The sequence below is a fragment of the Nanorana parkeri genome, unplaced genomic scaffold (assembly GCF_000935625.1).
Source record: "Nanorana parkeri isolate BGI_ZX_2015 unplaced genomic scaffold, ASM93562v1 scaffold1920, whole genome shotgun sequence".
In the NCBI taxonomy this organism is placed as follows: domain Eukaryota; kingdom Metazoa; phylum Chordata; class Amphibia; order Anura; family Dicroglossidae; genus Nanorana; species Nanorana parkeri.
Genome location: NW_017308188.1, coordinates 138,278 through 146,074, shown reverse-complemented (window position 1 = coordinate 146,074; position 7,797 = coordinate 138,278). Strand labels below are relative to the sequence as shown.

Genomic DNA, 7,797 nt, shown 5'->3' with positions numbered 1-7,797 from the left:
CGCAGGGGTCCCCCCCCCCCCCGCTCCGGTCCTCCAGCACTGACTGGAGGAATGGACGGTAAGGGGGTGGGCACAGCTAGCTGTCACTCACGCAGCTGGGTGGATGTCAACAGCATTGTCTGGATCCGTCCCAACTGCGCCGCTCTCAGTATATAGTGAGCTGCAGCTGGCTGATATACTGAGCTTTGGGTCATGGAAAGATGCTAGTATATGCCCTCCTGTGACCCTTACGAGAACTATGGGATAAAAAGGTTACCACATAGCTCTCTTTTTAAGTGTAAAAAAAGTGACACAATTTTTTTAAAAAACACAAAAAATGTTTTCTGCCCCCCTGTACACGCACGTTCTTGCATAAAACAAAAAAATGATTGCAAGATAAATGGCATGAAACAAAATATAAAACTAGTTATGTAAGTGTACAAGTATTGTGGCAGTGCATGGCAATGCCACGGTGTAGTATGGCAACTTTGGTGCCCAGGACTCTCAGCCAGAAGGGCTGAGAGGTTCCACGATGTGAATACCTTTGGAGAGGAGGAACTGTCATGCAGACTTGTCAACCAGATAGACATCGCGAATCGTAGGGGAGTGGGAATGGTCCTTCTCAGCTTGGACGCTGAGAAGGACTTTGACAGGCTTGGTTGGCCTTTCCTGGGGTCTCTCCTGGCCTGCATCGGTGTGGTGGGCCCGTTTGCTGCAGCCATTCCATCTCTCTACTCTACCCTGCGATCTCTCCTGCATAAATGGGGCCCATATAACCTATCACTCACTGGGAAAATAGCAGCCGTTAAAATGACCTTGCTCCCGAAATTGCTTTATTATTTCAACACATTGCCGATTCCCATACCGGCCTCGGACCTTCGATCCCTGCAAGGACAGATCTCACACTTTATATGGGGGGGAGGGCGCCATAGGGTCTCCCAGCAAATACTTTGTGCCCCCAAGCACCGGGGTGGCCTGGTGCTACCCAATATCTCCCACTACTTTGCCGCGGCTCAGCTGCGGGCTGTACCTTTTTGGAGTGCCATGTCGCCTCACGTGGTGTGGGTTGAGATTGAGTCCCTGTGGCTTGCGCCGATTCACCTTAACTCCCTCCTGTGGGCGCTGCCGACACCTCTCCCATCCTCTTCCCTCCTGACGTCCATGCTATGTACCAGAAGGACCTGGTTTAAATTTAGATTTGCGTTTCATTTATCAACCCCACGGTCGCCCATGGCTTCTTTTCTCTATACCCCATCTCTTCTGGCTAGCATGGAGAAGAGATGGGCATTGCCCTGGGAGGAAAAACATCTCTTTCGATAGAGATATTATTAATCGTCGAACGGGAGTTCTACACCCCTTCTCACTTCTGAAAGAAAAACACCAACTTCCCCCCAGCACCCTCTTTGCGTACCTCCAGGTTAAACACTATGCCCAGTCCATAGCTAAGTCCCATATATTCCCGCAATGCACCCCGTTTGAATAACTGTGTGTAGAACCGCCTTCCTCCAGGGGCTTGATCTCCGCTATATATGGAATACTGGGTGCGGACAAACCGGGTGAATTTACGAGGCACTCATTCATGCGGCGGTGGGAGGAGCTGATGGGAGTGTCCATCTCACAGGAGCAGTGGGAGAGTATTTGGAGAGCGGCATCTACATCCTCCATCTGCTCTACCTACAAGGAAAGTCAGTATAAAGTACTATACCATTGGTACCACACCCCTGAGTTTCTCCACAATATATACCTGGAGGTATATATTGTGGTTCCCTGTTCCATATATTTTGGCAGTGTAGTCGGATCAAGCCCTTCTGGAGGAATGTACAGGATATACTGGAGAACCTTCTTAAGCGTAGGATCCCAATGGATCCACTGCACTACCTGCTGGGTCATCCCCTCATCGGGGGCCATAAATATGATTAAAAACAGTCATCCCATGTGCTGACGGCAGCACGCTGTCTCATTGCCCTTCACTGGAAGCCCACCACCCCGCCGTCAGACCTGGATCTGTATACCAGAATTAAAGATGTCCAAAAACTAGAATACCTGACTGCTAGACTAAATAACACCTGGAAGTTGCACAATAAGGTGTGGGAGGCCTGGGATGCATTAGAGGGGGATCAGGGGATGTCATCCGCGGTGGATGGAGATGCGAAATGAGCCGGTAACCAGCTTTTTCTACCTTCTATTTCTCTTATTGCTTATTTTTCTTGTTCCAGGGTACTGTCCTGGGCCACCACTTTTTGTTTGTTCTCTAGGCCAGCGTGCCTGGTTCATGCGTAACACCAGATCAAGCTCTTTTCAGGATTACAGTATTGCACTCCACCTCTAACCTGTTATACTGCTGACCATAAGTATGGTGCGGGAAATAGATGTATACCTCCGATTTTTATTGTTTATTTTGTTATTTTTTCTTTACATGAGCGGTACTGCATGTTAGCCAGGGTAATTACATTCCATGAGGGTTACATGTATTTCCTCTTGTTGGGGGCCCGACACTGCAGTGGGTTTAACGGTGCACTGTTGCTTGCTACACAATGTATACTTGGTTTTGGTCCGCATGACCTCTTACTCATTGTTTCATGACTTTTGGTCCGCATGACCTCTTACTCATTGTTTCATGACTTTGGTCACTTCTGTACTGTCTGTTTATAAAACTCAATAAAAATTGTCAATTTGAAAAAATAAAAATAAAATAACCAGACTAATTGATGAAATTAAAGTTTTTTGCACACATCCGCAATTTTTAGAATGGGACAATAAATTTAAGGGAAAGATACTTGACTTTGAACAAGATCTCATTAAGAAAAAATGGGGGAAACACCAGAGAGATCAGTCAGATTTTCGGGAGGGGAAAGTCTTCACTTGGAAGCAATCCCACTCAACTAGAAACCACATCAGATGCCATCCAGGTGACCGTGGCAACTCCAATTTCAGATCCCCATCACATTCCAGATCCAAATCACCATTCCCCTCTTTGTCCCCAGCACATTTCTCACATACCAATAACAACTTTTTTTCTCCCCCCCCAACCAGGCCACATTTCGGAACAAATTTGGCCAGCGGGGACGTACATTTCAAAGAGGCTGCTCCGTTTGGTTCTTTAAGGCCATTCGGTCTCCTTCATTAGAAAATAACCCCTCTAGGACCTTTATTTCCCACAGGCCTAATGGTCATAAACATTCCAAAAATTATTTTGCCCACAATTATAGAACCCAAACAGAGGGGCAAGCCACTAAAGGTTATAGGGCACACAATCGCTCAAGGGAGGGAACTGTTTATTCCAATTAATTTAATCGTAATACCATTTCTGAGGTCCACAGCCCGCAGTACCAGACGGGGTCCATTGGGGAACATAGACCCCCAGGTCAATCTTGTCCTTCAACACACAACATTGTAGATGAAGATCACATCCTGTCCATTCAGAGAAACACCTCTCCTATAGAATTAGAACAACGAGATAGTTCAGCTGAATGGGAGAGAGTTGGGACCAAACTTAAACATAATGGCCCACCTTCCAACAACCTGTTGGAAGGGGGAAAGGCCATTCATACTCACCACGATTTTTTGTTGGACCTCAGGACTCTAAAAGCAAAAATCAAAAGAACACCAGACACAGGAGAGGATGCAGAGCAGGACTCCAGGTCCAACAAAAAAGGAAAAACAGTGTTTTAGCTGCAGCAACCAATAGTGCTAACAATACGGTTAAGATTTTTAACCTCTCGAGTCATCTATTGCAAGAAAATGAAATTGCCATCCTTCAAAAAGGGTTAAACTTTGCACCCTCCTCTGCACCCAATGAATTTTTGCTTTTTTTTAATCTTCATAAATACATCAGAAAATTGACGTTACATCGTCATTTTCTTATTAAAGATGCCAAAAATCCCCATTCACAAGTCACCAGCATCCCTGAGGTTACCATTAATGCTGAAGACTCTAATGATGATAATTTACTTTTTTGGGGGGAGCTCTGGGATGGTGAGGAGTTCAAACTAGAATCACTCAATTGTTGTGACCCCGATATTCTTCATACACACTTTAAGCCCAAGTCCAATTTCTACCCTCTCAGTTCCAAAGGTGACCTCATCACCACCTTTTACCAATTGGTCCTTATGGAATTTAAAAAGATCTGTTCTGTGAGAGGAAAAAGGTATACAACTTGAATCCAAAAGAATTTGATGCGGTACAAGTCCTTAGTAAAAATAAAGATCTAGTGATTAAACAAGCTGACAAGGGGGGAGGGCTGGTGATCCAGGATCGTAAGGATTATGTTAGCGAGGCACACAGATTGCTTTCTGTTGGGATTGAATAAGGGAATGGAATTGGCATCGGCACTTTAATGGGAAGGAAGGAGGAAAAGGAACAAGGAGAAGAAGGAGGGGAAAGGGGGAAAGGAAAGGGGAGAAAAGAAAAAAAAGAAGAAAATTATTGTTTATTTATTTTTTCGCTCATTTGTTGTTTTTTTTCATTTAGAGGGGTTGGGAATATACACACACACACATTCTACATTCTTTTAGAAATGTCCACTTGGGGATGTGAATGCGTGTGTTTATCCATATGTGCTCGACAGCGGTGCCACTCTTAGTAGTGGTTTTTATAGAATTTAGGTGTTTTACTTTGACATCCATATATTGTGGTTGTTGATGTTGAATATTATGTTCATTATTTTTATAAGTCATATCTAGATCACTTATGCACTAGTGGATGATAGTACACACTTTTATGAGTTTCAATGCATTTTGTTGGCTGGGACTATTCCCATTATGGTTGGTTTCCATCCAGCTCTATTGGTGAACACCAACATCTACCAGCCAAAGACGAATGTATGTGAATTGGTTTATGGGTTTTGGATATGTGCAATATATTAATTTATTCTATACACTAATAATTTTCATAAGATGAATTTCTCATCACAAGTCACTTGTTGTAATCACTTGAATATATTACATCCATTTTTATAGTAATCACTTGAAGTAATAACTCGAATATATTACATCCATTTTTCTATAATAATTACTTTGAGACAGTAGGGGTTTCTGTTATCGAAATTCGTTTAAATGCTGGGCTTATATCACCTTTTTTCAAATAGATACATTGTTCCACCATTTTCATAGGTGAGTGTGAAGGCCATCTAGAGACAGCTTTAGTGTTTTTATTTTCCAAGCTTCGATAACTCCTATGGGGACGAATATTTAAAAGTAATAGTCACAATCAGTCTGAAACACACTCTTGTTTCTGAGCTGATCTATGTCAATTAGGCGGTTATTGCATCCACATTATGTCCATTCCATGTATGACATTATATTGTGGATTAGCTCGAGCTGAATAGTAATTAGAGATCACTTGCAGCTGCCTTCTCTAGATGAGCCTCCAACACCGACTGGATGATTAGACTAAAAATCCCATGTGACCCTCTCCATCAAAGATTTAAGGCAGGATACAGGGGGTGTTCATTCATTGGTTCTGATGAAGGGGGCGTGCCCCAGAAACGCGTGAACCATTTATCAATACAGGGATCGAGGTTACTGGTGTTTTACATCGCTCCAGATTCTCCCTGCCAGGGGTTCCGTCCTCTCACCTTATTCTACTGGTTTTAATTCTACCGAACTGTTGTAAGTACAGCCTTAGAGCTGTGTGTTTTTACTATTAAATAACGTTTTTACACTATGGAGGCACTCTCTTTTGTTCCTTTTCTCATAGGAGGAACTGGCTGTTCAATTCCTTCCAGGTTTTCCAGACTATAGTGGGATGGGATCTCTAGTCCTGGGGCAAGGTGTTGCCAGTGGCCAGGTTGGGCTGAACAGGTGGCTGAGAGCAGCCTTATTAGGAAGCCAGCCCAGTGCTTTAGGGGAGAGTTGTGGGTGTGCAAGAGTCACACGATGGCAGGCAGACTCTGCTGTGTCCGTGAGCACAAGGGACACAGACAGGAAGGCTGGAGAGGTCCAGAGGGTTGGTGACCCTGAGATACCTGTCGGGGAGACAGAGAGAGACGGTGACCCACGAGGGGTGAATACTAACAGGCCTTGAGCTGAGGAAAGCTGCTGAGGACTGTATTTCCAGTGGAAATCCTGGGACTATCGCACTGGGAGTGCGTGGGACAGCCAGATGTCAGTGAGACCCAAACCATATTGTTGTGATGTAAGTCCATGGCAAAGTTCCAAAAGATATGGGATCCATGGATCTTGCGATGCCTACCCCTGGGCTTCGATCGCGCCTGTTAACACTCTGAGATCCCGCCATCTCCGCCATTTCATTACCCCATCAAATCACAGTTTTTCGGGATTGCTCTACGTGCGGAACCATATATCTCTATTTCTCTCTCTCCTTTCCTTCTTTACTATTCTCCCACTCTTCTCTCTTGTCTCCCTCTTCCCCCCCCTCTTTTTTGTATTGTTCTTATACAAGTAGCATACCCCTCCCTATTGTAACTATTTAAAATTTCTTTGTTGAGGTCCGACACATTAGTTGGTTGTCACATACTCCTACGAACCACTCGCCCTCATTCATTTATCTGTGTGTTTCTCGGTACTGTATACAATCTGTTATGCTTTCTCTGGGAGTATTCATCAGCTCTATTTTATGTAATTTGTACTGTACGGTTTTCCTTTGTTCTTTGACAAAACCTCAATAAAAATATTGAAAATAAAATGTGTTTAACAAAATATAAAAATAGTTATGTTAGTGTATAAGTATGTTCTTGTAAAAGTTTAGAGTATTTGTGTGAGTGTGTCTGCATTGTGAGTCCATTTGTAAGTGTGTCAGTGTCTGTGAGTTCCATGAAGGACCATCCCCCGTCCTTATATCCATCTTCTACTTTAAAATAACCTATTAAATGTTTACCTTAAAAGTCATTCACATTAGCATAATGAAGCTCCATACTCTTAGTCCTGACTTATGTATATTCCTTTAACTACTCTTTCCATCCTTCAATCCCATTTTGGACATTCCTAACAGCTGTTTAAACTATACTTACAGTCTGCCTGTCAGGCTTACTGATTGAATTATCATTTGTAACTCAAAATCAGAAGTTCAGTTAAACTGCATTTCCACACTTGGACGGATTAAAATATAGAAAATCAATCATCATTTAGGTTTACATACATACATAATTCCCTATATGATTATTATGTTTTTTACAATTCATTAGTTAAATAAATATATTTTTCTTTTACTAATTATTATTTTCCCACTTCCTGGTCCTCTTGGGCATTAGTGTTGCATTCTGGGAAGGTTACATCAGCAGTGCATTGCTGGGAAATCTCATCTGTCACGAGATCTCAGGGAAAGGCATTTTCCTTCCCTGAGATGATGTGCATGGTCACATTTCCCAGTCACATGTGCCAGAGTTCCAGGAAGTAAAGGGAGATATATTAATCTGCCCTTAGTAAAAATGGTCACTGTGAGAAGAATAGGGAGGAACAGAAAAAGAAAAATGAGGTATGCAAAGAATACAAACCTGCAAATGTCTAGATGTATATGTTTGTAGATTGTCGTTGCTAAACATTTCTACAGGTGTATTTGTTGTCATTTCAAAAATATGGGTAAGGTTCCTCTTTAACACAAAATTGATGAGTGGTAAAAGCTTTAAAAACGTTGCCTATGGGCAATCCTGCAGTTTTTTGCAATTTCTCGGGCGCATGCAATTTTAAGGCTTGACATGTTTTGCATCTGTTTACCTGATGTGACCCCATCTTTTATATTTTACAAACACATTGGCTAATAATAAATGTTTCAGAACATTTATCATGGTTATCACATACTGTAGGGAAAACTGTTTTTAATGTTCAGTACTTTTTCTTTATATAGTTAAAAGAAAAAAAA

At 42.5% G+C, this 7,797-nt stretch overlaps 1 long non-coding RNA gene across 1 annotated transcript in view; it reads left to right on the top strand.

The window, feature by feature from the left end:
* Positions 1-7,797, top strand: part of LOC108800113 — a 24,002-nt gene that overhangs the window by 15,763 nt on the left and 442 nt on the right. The gene's annotated exons all lie outside the window — the stretch shown is intronic.